The following is an 11,734-nucleotide window of genomic DNA, read 5'->3' on the forward strand; positions in this document are numbered from 1 at the left end:
GTTTCCAGAGGCTGATCAAACTGGGTTCTTAGCCATGGTGAATCTCCACTGTAAGGCCGTGCCCTGAGCTTTCCTGGAGACAGCTCACCAGCCTTCCGCCTATGATATCCACCTTCTGTCCTGGCCCCTTTCCAGCATTCAACTACCAACAAAATTAGCTGGACTTTTTCTGCTTCGAGATCATGTAAAGCACTGAGATGCAAAGAAAAAGGTGTTCTCTTCCCTCAGCGCGGGATAATCAACTTCTTATCGTAACTGTCTCAAAGCTACAACAGAATGACAATCAGGCGAAGCAGTGAGGAAAACCTTCGTTGTTGGTAGTGGACGCAGCATTCCCACCAGCCAGTCTCCAGAAGAAGAGACAATGAATGACCGATTCTTTTGTCTGAAGGTCCTTTGAAAACGTCCTATAATTGCGAACATGGTAAGCGATTCTTACCAAGATGCTAGGTCTTTTGTGCACATTGTTCATCCATCAACAGCCCTTCAGAGAGATATTAGATGCCACCGAGCTTCCCTGTTAATTACCAGGAGCGTGTCATTCCCCAACAGGAGTCTCAGATGATATGCCGTATGGCCTGGCTCAAGCGGGTTAATAAAATGAAAGTAAATACAGTAAGTCACTGTTTAATGTGGCAGTGTTTATTTCAGATGGAGTTTACCGGAGATGTGATTAAATTCTCCTGCTGGTATCGGTTAATGTACAATTTGATCAATTGCTTTTTTGATGTTTACAAAAATGCTTGGCTACGTTACTGCAAAAGCATTAGGAAGTTATGGCCATGTTGCTATGGGGAAATGCTATGTTATGGAAACATGAAAGCTAAAACAAATAACCGGTGTAATTAATCTATATAAGCAGTTATATGGCCTCACTTAGCATGACACCAAAGCCTGAAATTATAAAGAAAAAAAAAGACTATCAAATTTGATTATAATATATTTATAACTTCGAATAATGAAAGACATTTACTGATTGGACAAATATTTACTATGTGCCACTTGGAGGCACTGCAATGTGGTGGACTCTGGAGCAGGCAGCCCAGGCTCCTGTTCTGTCTCTACTACTCAGCCACACCCAGGCTGTCTTTGTTCCTCAGTTCCTTCAACTGTAATTCAGAGACAATAATGGTACCTACCTCAAATAATGGCTCGTCGTGGCGGTTACATTAATCAACATGTGTGAGATAATTAGATCAGAAAAGTGGCACACGGTTAGCTCTAAGTAGATGTTAGCTTTTAGTACATGTGACACCGGATTCTGCTGATGACCACCCAGAGAAAAAGATCTGGAAGGAAATTATAGCTACACTTACTTCCGACTTTATTCATTTGGTACTGTTTGGGTATTTTCAAATAAATATGTGTTATTTGGGTTTAATAATAAAACAAATCAAAATCTCCACAAAACCTTTGGAAAATTTTCTTCATATTTGATTAAGAACTCTGGATTTTATTGAGGGAAAATATTAAAACAAGAAGAAGAACAATTTTAAGCTGATGAAAAAGCAGCTTTAGATCACAGAGATTATGAGTATAGACTATGAGTTTGTTTTTTATTTATAGTAGGAGATACAGGGTAGTGGAAAGGGTAGAGAACCAGACAGATGAGGTAGAGAACCCTTCACTAACAGTAGTTTAAGCCCTCAAGATGCTTAAGTGTGTCCTGGAGTAAGAAGCCCACAGTTAGCTGTTTCCCAGGTTGGTGCAGTGAATTAGCAATGTCATCAGGGACTCGTGACCTTTCTCTCTTTTTGTTCATTCATTGTTGTCAGTGTATCATGGCTTGTTTCCTTGTGGTCCCAAGACGGCACCTTGCCCTCAGCACCAACCGCCTTTTCCTCAAATAATTGCATTCAAAGCAAGGAGAATGGGCACGGCTGTCTTTCTCTTTTTCATTAAGGAACAAAATACTTTCCAGAAGCTTCTCAGGATGACTTCCCATCGAGTGTCATTGGCCAGAACTAGCTCAGCCTATCCTTAAACCAGTCGTCAGCAAAGGGAAACGGAATTACCAAGCTCTGAAAGCAAGATGCATTCCCCGTTGTTAGAGAGAGGACCCACTTTCTGTAAATATGTTGTCATCTTAACGAAATTAGAAATCTGTAGTCAAGAAAGAACGAGAGGTGGGGTGTTGAGAGGAGGGGGTCGCTATTGACTACTACAAACAATTTGTGTCTTTCCACAATGTCTTTATTAATTATTAAGCACATAGGTTCTTGGCTACTCTGGACGCCAGAGGCCTCAGTCACCAAAAAGGTAAGAGAGAGAAAGAGAGCAAGCAAGCTTACCGCAAACAAACTCCAAAGTCCAAAGTCCAGACACTTCTGTCACTCTTGATCATGTTGTCCCCTTGGGCTCAGAAGCACTATATCAGACTTTTGTCAAGCTAGGGTTGCAGAGGGATCAACTTCCCTTCAGACTGAGTAGAGACCGGCTTGGCTCAAAGGCCAAACGCCCTTACTTCCAAACTCAGCTGGCTCTGGGACCTCGGTCGATCAACCTCTTGCACAGAGAATCCTCTGGCGGGTGAAGGGTCTCATACCGCCTCTCCACTGTCCGAAAGAGGGTGGCTCTGATATGCTCTGAGCAAAGTTGAGTCTTAGTGTCTCTTCTTTTATACACATTGGGGCTCTCTGAGCCCTTTTGGTTGGTGTTGATAGGACCTCGTTTACAACGTAGCTGGAGCTCTTTGAGCCCGTTTGGTTGATATTGATAAGTCCTTGTTTGTGACTAAGTTGGTGCCAGTTCTTCTGTTGATAAAGTTGTTTTTCTCTTCTAGGTTTCATCTTCTTTATCTCCTTTCTTCAGATATTGTTCACTTCTTCGTTAGCTTTCAGCTAGCCTGCTCTCCACAGTTGGGTGTCCGTTGGGTAGTAGTATCTCTATAGCAGTGGCTGCTACGGTGGAGAACTACAACAAAGGGTTTGGCTATTATCACCAAGCTAAAATGGCAGCTACCCCTTATGTTCTGTGGGTACAGTCCATGCATTGTGTATTTCTTCATCATTTTAAATGTTATCACTAAAGATGTAGTGATAGGCCTTCTCACACTCAACCTGTATGTTTCTAGATGACACTGTCAATGACATATCTCATAGTATTTTAGTAATTTTAAAGTTAAGACTTTGGAGTCAGACTGGCTGGGATCAAATTCTGACTCCAACAAGTAGCAGATGGTTGACCTTGGGTAGTTAGGCAACCCCTGTACCTCAGTTTCCTCATCTATAAAAGGAAGGCAATAATAGTAACTTACTAGACTGTGAGGATAAAAGGGGTTAATACATGACAAAGGCTTAGAAAAGTGCCTGGCACATAATAAATGCTCTTTAAAGTGTTAGCGACATGGTGGCCCAAGCTGAAAAGAAGAGGGAGCACTTGTGTCCAGCCTAAAGAGCACAGCCGCTACCTGGTTTCACAGGGCAGGGTTTTAAGATAAGTAACCTAACTTTTAGAAATAGTAATTAGCTTGTTTCTGTGGATTGATGTATAATCAACAGCTCCTGCTCTTTAACTCCTGCATTCCAGACAAGCAGAGGCCTGGTTATCTGAGGGCCTGCTCAGCAGGTTCTGACCATCGCCCTCCCGCTCCGCCTGTGTTGTTTGTCTTCTTAGCCAAACACAATTCCGAAGAAGAAAGGATTTTAAGAGACATTTTGGTAAATATCCGAAAGACTCATCGCAACCGTTTGGACTTCCCTGGCTTTCTTTGTCCCTCGGACTATAAATAACCCATATTGTCTAAACTCAGGAAATCCTGGTGGCGTGGTGGTTAAGTGCCATGACTGCTGACCAAAAGGTTGGCAGTTGAAATCCACCAGGCGCTCTTTGGAAACTCTACAGGGCCGTTCTAGCCTGTCCTATAGGGTCTCTGAGTTGGAATCGACTCTACAGCCATGGCTTTGTTTTTTTGGTCTCACCTCAGGTGCAACGCTCAGTCTCATGCTATGTGTTGTCCAACTCTTGAATTGTATGAGCAAATAAAAAGCCTTTACTATTATCTTTAACTTTGTTTCTACTCTTAGAAATTCTTTTACAGCAATAATAAAAAATAATAGAATTAATAGTAAATGTAATCATGCCTGAAAATTTGTCAACTGTTCATGAAAACTATTTTCCTTGATTCTTCAGTCTGTTCTTAGAAAGTGTGGAATTCGTCTAATGATGGGTCTTCCCAGGCTAGGGAAACTATCGCAGGAGAGATGAATGACTTTGTAGCCCACCCAACCAAAAAAACCTTCGTTTTGCACATACTTGCTGTTTGACTTTAGGTAAGTCACTTCGCTTGGTTAACCCTCAGTTCCTTTATCTGTAATATTCTTTTCCAATAAAAGAGCTTTGATTATCAAAATATATAATGCACAAAGAGTAGAAAGTAGATCTTCAATAAGTGGTTGCTTAGAAAGTTTATTAGCAGATTCGTCAAAATATGCAGATGCGTTTTGGCTGGAGATGAAGCAAGAGAGCAAGGTCACAAAAAGTTGGAATATAAACTAAGGCTTTAAGCGGGGGCCTGAACTTCTTATACCACCGCTACTTGGAATAGATACTGCAGAGCTGTCATCCTTATTCTTTGTGGTTTGTCTTCTCTCCCAGAAGCAGAACTACTGGTTATGAAATTTCCTGATGGTGAAAATATATTTCCACAAAATCTTACATTTCTATTTCCTTTTGTTTTCACTGCCACAACCCGACCTAACAATATTTTTCAATAGGCTCTTATTTGAAAAATTGCTATGTTTCAGTCGCTTCTTCTAGGTACCCAGGATCCAAACCAAACCTATTGCCATGGAGTCAATTCTGACTAATACTGACCCTATAGGACAGAATAGAACCTCCCCATAGGATTTCCAGGGCTCTAATCTTTACAGAAGCAGACTGCCACATCTTTTTCTTATGGAGCAGCTGGGGGGTTTGTACCGCCAACCTTCAGTTAACAGATGAGCCCTTAACTGCTGTACCACCAGGGCTCCTGGTACCCAGGATATCAAGATGAACATGGTGGAGCTTCCTGTGCTCACTCCCGGGAGGTTCAGCAAGGCTTATAGGAAAAGATGATACCTGACCAAGCTCTTAGCAGGGTGCACATTTAGCCAAGGAAAGGAGAAGGGTCAGGAGGAAAAACAGAGCTGCATTTATAGGCGGACAGAAGGTACTCACACCCTGGGGCTTCAGGATGAGTCAGATAAAAACAGTATCAGAAACGCTACGTGCTAATGGACTAGAGGTTAGCACAGTACTATGGATGCAGGAGAAATGAAACAACACATTCTGCAACGTGAGGAGGGTGATCCCATCGAGGAAGAATTCCCACTGGAGCTGGTTCTTTCCAGCTGCAGGGGAAAGGGTACTGCATGCAGAGGGAGGGCAGACCTAGTGCGTGGAGCAGTGATTGCGACAGTACGTGGGAATACGGTGGTTCAGTGAGGCTGGTAGACAGCATGGGAGACGTGGCAGAAAGTCAAGATGGGGAGATCAATTTGACCAAGTTGTGATGGGTCTTGAATGTGATATTAAGTAATATGAACTTGGACTTATGTAAATAGGGACAGGGCTATTTTCCTGAGTAGTTCCACTCTTTCACCATTCCTAAAACCCAGCTCTAACCGTACCTCTTCTACTATGAAAACATCTTTATTACATTTTCATTTTCCACTGGTTAATTTCCTTAGTCTTGTATTTAGGTTTGCAACCTCCTGCTTTGGTCCACCCTAAGTCAAGGACATTTGCATCTTGTGTCTGGAGAGAGAGAGTCAGTGCCAACTGCCATCGAGTGGACTCCGACTCACAGTGACCCCAAGATATCAGAGCTGAACTGTGTGCCATCGGGGAGATCACCAAGGCTTTCTTCCCAGGTGACTCTGGGTGGACTCGAACCTCCAAGCCTTCAGTTTGTAGCCGAATGTGTTACCATCTGTACCACCCAGGGACTCTGAGGGACAGAAAGTGTTACCGTAATGCTGGCCAAAGAAAGTTGCTAGCAGGGATGGAGCTTTAACATATGGATGCCAAAGTGGAGGGGAAGATAATGAAGAATAAGCTATGAAGTCTAAGGTGGGTGAAGGTGGGAAGAAGAGATTTCTCAGAGAGTGTAAGGAGAACAAAATAGTAAAGTTATCCAGAGTGCTTCCCAAAGTGTGTACCCAGAACACGCATTCAGCAGGATGCTAATAAGAATTACATAGTAAGAAATGTTCTACGTTTAAATTAGCTTAGGAAATACCTCAATAATGAAAGTTTAATAGCTTTCTTTACAACAGCACTTCTTAGACCCTTTAATATGCTGATATGCATTGTGTATCCTTGAAAGGTGGAGATATACACAGTGCTTCCCAAATTTATTTGCCAGGGGACCTTTCTATGGGGAATTATCTCTCAAGAAAGTTCCAGAACACTTAATTGTGCTTATGAGGAACCTGTACATAGATCAAGAGGTAGTCGTTTGAATAGAACAAGGGAATACTGCGTGGTTTAAAGTTAGGTAAGGTGTGTATCAGGGTTGTATCCTTTACCATACCTATTCAATCTGTATGCTGAGCAAATAATTCGAGAAACTAGACTATGAAGAAGAAAGGGGCCTTAGGATTAGAGGAAGTCTCATTAACAACCTGTGTTCTGCAGATCACACAACCTTGCTTGCTGAAGTGAAGAGGACTTGAAGCACTTACTGACGAAGATCAAAAGACCACAGCCTTCAGTATGGATTACACCTCAACATAAAGAAAACAAAAATCCTCACAACTCGACCAATAAGCAAAATCATGATAAACAGAGAAAAGATTGAAGTTGTGGAGGATTTCATTTTACTTCGATCCACAATCAACAGCCATGGAAGCAGCAGTCAAGAAATCAGGAGACACATTGCCTTGGGTAAATCTGCTGCAAAGGAGCTCTTTAAAGTGTTGAAGAGCAAAGATGTCACCTTGAAGACCAAGGTGCACCTGACCCAAGCTGTAGTGTTTCAATTACCTCCTATGCATGTGGGAAAGCTGGACAATGAATAAGGAAGACTGAAGAATTGACACCTTTGAATTGTAGTGTTGGTGAAGAATATTGAATATATCATGGACTGCCAAAAAAATGAACAAACCCATTTTGGAAGAAGTACAACCAGACTGCTCCTTGGAAGCAAGGATGGTGAGCTACGTCTCAAATACTTTGGACACGTTATCAGGAGGGATCAGTCCCTGGAGAAAGACGTCATGCTTGGTAAAGTAGAGAGTCAGCAAAAAAAAAGAAGACTCTCAGTGAGATGGATTGACATGGGCTGCAACAATGGGCTTAAGCATAACAGCGAGTGCGGGGATGGTGCTGGACTGGGCAGTGTTTCGTTCTGTTGTACATATGGTCGCTATGAGTTGGAACCAACTTGATGATGCCTAACATCAACAACATCTTGAAAGATCAGTGTTTTACAAAACACAATTTGGGCAACACTAATCAATACCTTAGATGTATAGAGCAACGATGCGAGATAAGTTTGGAAAACCAGGTTGATGAGGCAGCGTGATGGAAAGCCTTGGATTCATTTCATTAGGTACAAGGCAGCCACTGAAGGAATTCGTGTGGTGAGTGACTGACCAGAGATGTGCTCAGCCTGTGAGTTGGGATATACTGGATCTCTGAAGAATCGACGAAAGCCCCTGTGAAAGAAAGATCCAGCAACTGAGCACTGCACTGCCAAAGGCCCCCAAGCCAGATTCTACCTTACAGTCTGGTAAAGCCTTCTCTGTCCTTTACCTCTCTTCTCTCTTCCAAGGTTTGAACTCTTGAGGCTCTAGAGGTGCCCAGAGTATCAGCTAGTGAGTGGAAGAGCAAGTAGAGTGAGGAGAGAGAAAAGAAGTCAGCACCACTACCCTCATCAATGTGGGTGTCCAGCAGGCTGAAGTCAGCACCACTACCCTCATCAATGTGGGTGTCCAGCAGGCTGAAGTCAACACCACCACCCTCATCAAAGGGAACAGGCAGCAGCAAGCCGTAGCTGGGGAAGTGAAGAACTCTACTTGGACAAGAGTTTGGGCTTTTGTTGTTACTACTGGACTGGAGTTTTGTGACTATGAGGCTAAATCATCCTTTTTACTATATAAGAGTGTCTTAAAATCACTGTTAGGCTTAGGGTTTTATCCAAGAGGCAGGGAAAAAAAAAAAAAGAGCTTTGAGATAGGAAGAAAGAGTAGCCCAGGTTTCTGTTTAGACCTCTTCAGTTTAGCTTGTTCAATACACCAGTTACACAACCAATATGGTGGACGTAAACTGTTCTTGTTTGTCCAGCTTCCCTCTTTCTTTAGGAAACTACCCTCTATTTCTTTGGGAGAGAGTCCCTGCAATGGTTAATGTGCTCAGCTGCCAATTAAAAGGTTGGAAATTTGAGTCTACCCAGAGATGCTGTGAAAGAAAGGCCTGGAGATCTACTGCTGAAAAATCAGCCATTGAAAACCTTACACAGTGCAGTTCTGCTGTAACACACGTGGGGGTGCCATGAGTCAGGATCAACTCAATGACAACTGGTTTTTCTGTTTGGTTTCTTTTGAGAGAATTGCTCCTCCCACCATTGCACCCATGTGGATCTCATGGGTGCTGCCAATCACAGGATCCCCACTTCGTGAACATGGAACCAGCACACACCCCAAGCAAGGCTACTCAGAGACCTTGCCTGAGATTTTTCTTTTTTCAACTGGGACTAGAAGAGAGGGACAGTTCCTTGTCCGTGTGAGATGGGGGCCTAAAAAATCCTGGGCCACTATGTTTCCATTGGTATGAACCAACACCGAGAGAGAAGTAGAGGCAAGGGATGGTGACTGTGCCACTAGTTATAGCTCTTCTTAAGGCCCAGCTAAGCCCCTACCCTTTTCCCAGAGATTATAAACCAAAAACATTCTCCCTTTTTTACCTAAGTAGTTTGGAGCTTGTCATTTGCAACCAAATGCCTCATTGAGATAAAAGGATATCTTTGCAACAAGCCGCGAAAGATATGGAGAAAGAAAATGAGAGCAGCCTCTGACGTTTGGAAGCTGGCCTGGCACTCAAAGATAAGCCATGGACATGAACCATAGCCCAGAATACCAACGTCTGATAAGGTTACTCTGACACCATAAAACAAGACAAAGCCAAGGTCACTTTATAATCTTGCTGAAGGATGGATGAAAACAAGGTTATTGTGCTACCTGCAAAGTACCAGACACCCTCCTACCTTGACTGAAAGTTACTTCTACCTCTTTCACCAACTCAAACTTGAACCCCTTTCTGGTCTCCCCTTCCTATAGATAAGATTTACTGAGCTAGCCTATTATAGAATTATCCCCCTTCCTGACAGCATCCAGTCTAGAGTGAACCCTGCTTCCTTAGACCCTCTCCATATTGCCCAACTGAAGGCTGAATCCTATACACTAAGTTCTTTTCAAGTACCTTCGTACTGAGACACTCCACGGTTCCCCATGGCGTGTGCTCTCTCTTGCTTCAGTGAGAAATAAACCCAGCCTGTTCAACTGCAGGCATGTTCCTGGAGGTCTTTGGAGGGCATTGGAACTGGTAAAGCATCCTTATTTAAAAAAAAAAAGAAAGAAAGAAATTGACTTTTATGAAGTCATTTGTTTCCTAGAGTTTCTGGAAGAGACCTTGTTAAAAAAAAGAAAGAAAAGTGTTGGAATCTTGCAGGAGTGCCTAAGGAAGCCAGCTGAGCTGTGTGCATCTCAGTTCCTAAACGCCTTAGCAGGTGTAGTGGTTGCTGTGGTCGGTCACCAGGATCTGCCCCTCAGGATCGAAGCACTCAGGCTACAGTTGCACCCTTAGCTTCCGGTGACTTGCAGCTGAACCCCTCCTTTGGCATTGCTCTCCACGGGCTGGCTTGAGGTCACACTTCCTCTCTGGGCTGCCTGCATCCAATGCCTGGTTGACAGGAGAGTATGAAAGGTTCAGCCCCTTTGCCTAGATTTGTGTCAGCTCTGAAGCAGAGCTCCCCGTGGGGTTAGTTAATCCTTCATTTGCAATTGCGTCACAGTTCACCATTCTCTCTTCCCAGGGTGGCTTATTTCATGCACTTAGGGGTGTTGTAATTCAGAGTTGTTATTGTTACGCGCTGTTGAGCTGGCTCTGACTTAAAGAGACCCTATGGACAGAAGGAAATACCGCCTGGTCCTGCACCTTCCTCACAGTTGTTGCTACGTTTGAGCCCATTGTTGCAGCCACTGTGTCAGTCCATTTGTTGAGGGTCTTTCCCTTTTTCACTGACCCTCTATTTTACCAGGCAAGATGTCTTTATCCAGGGACTGGTCTGTCCTGATAACATGTCCAAAGTACGTGAGACAAAGTCTCACCATTCTCACTTCTAAGGAGCATTCTGGCTGTACTTCTTCCAAGGCAGATTTGTTTGTTCCCCTGGCAGTCCATGATATATTCAATATTCTTTACCAACACCATAATTCAAAGGCATCAATGCTTTGGTCTTCCTTATTCATTGTCCAGCTTATGCGTGCATATGAGGTGACTGAAAACACCATGGCTTGGTCAGGCTCATCTTAGCTGTCCAGGTCTCTAAGAAAGTTCCTGGGCAGGTAGTTTTAATAGTTTCAGCCCCATTTTATCCTAGGTCAGTTCCCCAGGAAATAGGCTCTGGGATAGGGGATTGTGGAAGAGTCCTCTCCTAAATCAGAGTACTTTCGCACAATCCCCTATATGTAAAATCACTTTCCTAATTCGGAGAGCTCTCCTAGAAAATCCCCTATATGTAAATCTCCATCCCAGAGCCTATTTCCTGGGGAATTGACTTAGAATAACCAAAAAAAAACTTTGCCCAAGTCAATTCTGACTCATAGTGGCCCAGTAGGATAAAAAAGGGGGCTAAAAATACTAAAACTATCTGCCCAGAAATTTTCCCAGACAACTAAAAATTTGGATCATTGAGAAAGTCAGTGTCTCCCACCCAGTGCACACAAAGGACGGTTTGCTAAACGGGTGGTGGAAGTCTCAGGACAGAGTCAGTTTCTCCCTTTCAACAGGAATCTGAACCAAATCTAGAAGGTTTCGAGAGTTGAGAAAGTCCCTGGGTGGTGCAGGGACTCCATAAAAGGTTGGAGGTTCGAGTCCCTCCAGGGGCACCTGGTAAGAAAGGCTTGGAGATGTACTTCTGAAAAAAAATCAGCATTGAAAACTCCGTTTAGCACAGTTCTACTTTGACACACGTGGCGTTGCCTTGCGTCGGAATCCATGACAACGGGTGGTAACAATCACCTAGTGTGATAAGTACCTGATGAGCCACCGATTGCCATGTTTTGTTATTTTAATACAGATTTATCTGTGCAGGAAAAATTACATGCTTCAAAGCCCTTTTTTTACTTGGGATTCAATCATAAGCCTGACTGCTTGGACTGTGAAGTCATAAATTATTCTCTCTTTAACTAGTCGTCATTTACTTTTTTTTTTTTTTAAGTCATAGAGCCGGGGAGTTAATTTTATTATAATTTCTGGTTTTGCTAATTCGACTCCATAAAATAATAGCTTCAGAATACCTAGCTTATTAACTAAACTCCTCTGCCACGCTCTTTGCAATGTGGCTCCATCCTTGCCAACCTCCCTCCTCTTCTCAGCACCCGTAACCTTACCTCACATCCCTTTGCACCTCAAGGTATTTAGCACGTTTTAGATGCTCAAAAAGTACTATTTTGTTAACAGTTTTATTGATGTGTAGTATAAAAACCAAAACCAAACCAGTTGCCATTGAACCAATTGTGACAGAAAT

This window comes from Loxodonta africana, chromosome 19, assembly GCF_030014295.1.
Source record: "Loxodonta africana isolate mLoxAfr1 chromosome 19, mLoxAfr1.hap2, whole genome shotgun sequence".
Taxonomy (NCBI): Eukaryota; Metazoa; Chordata; class Mammalia; order Proboscidea; family Elephantidae; genus Loxodonta; species Loxodonta africana.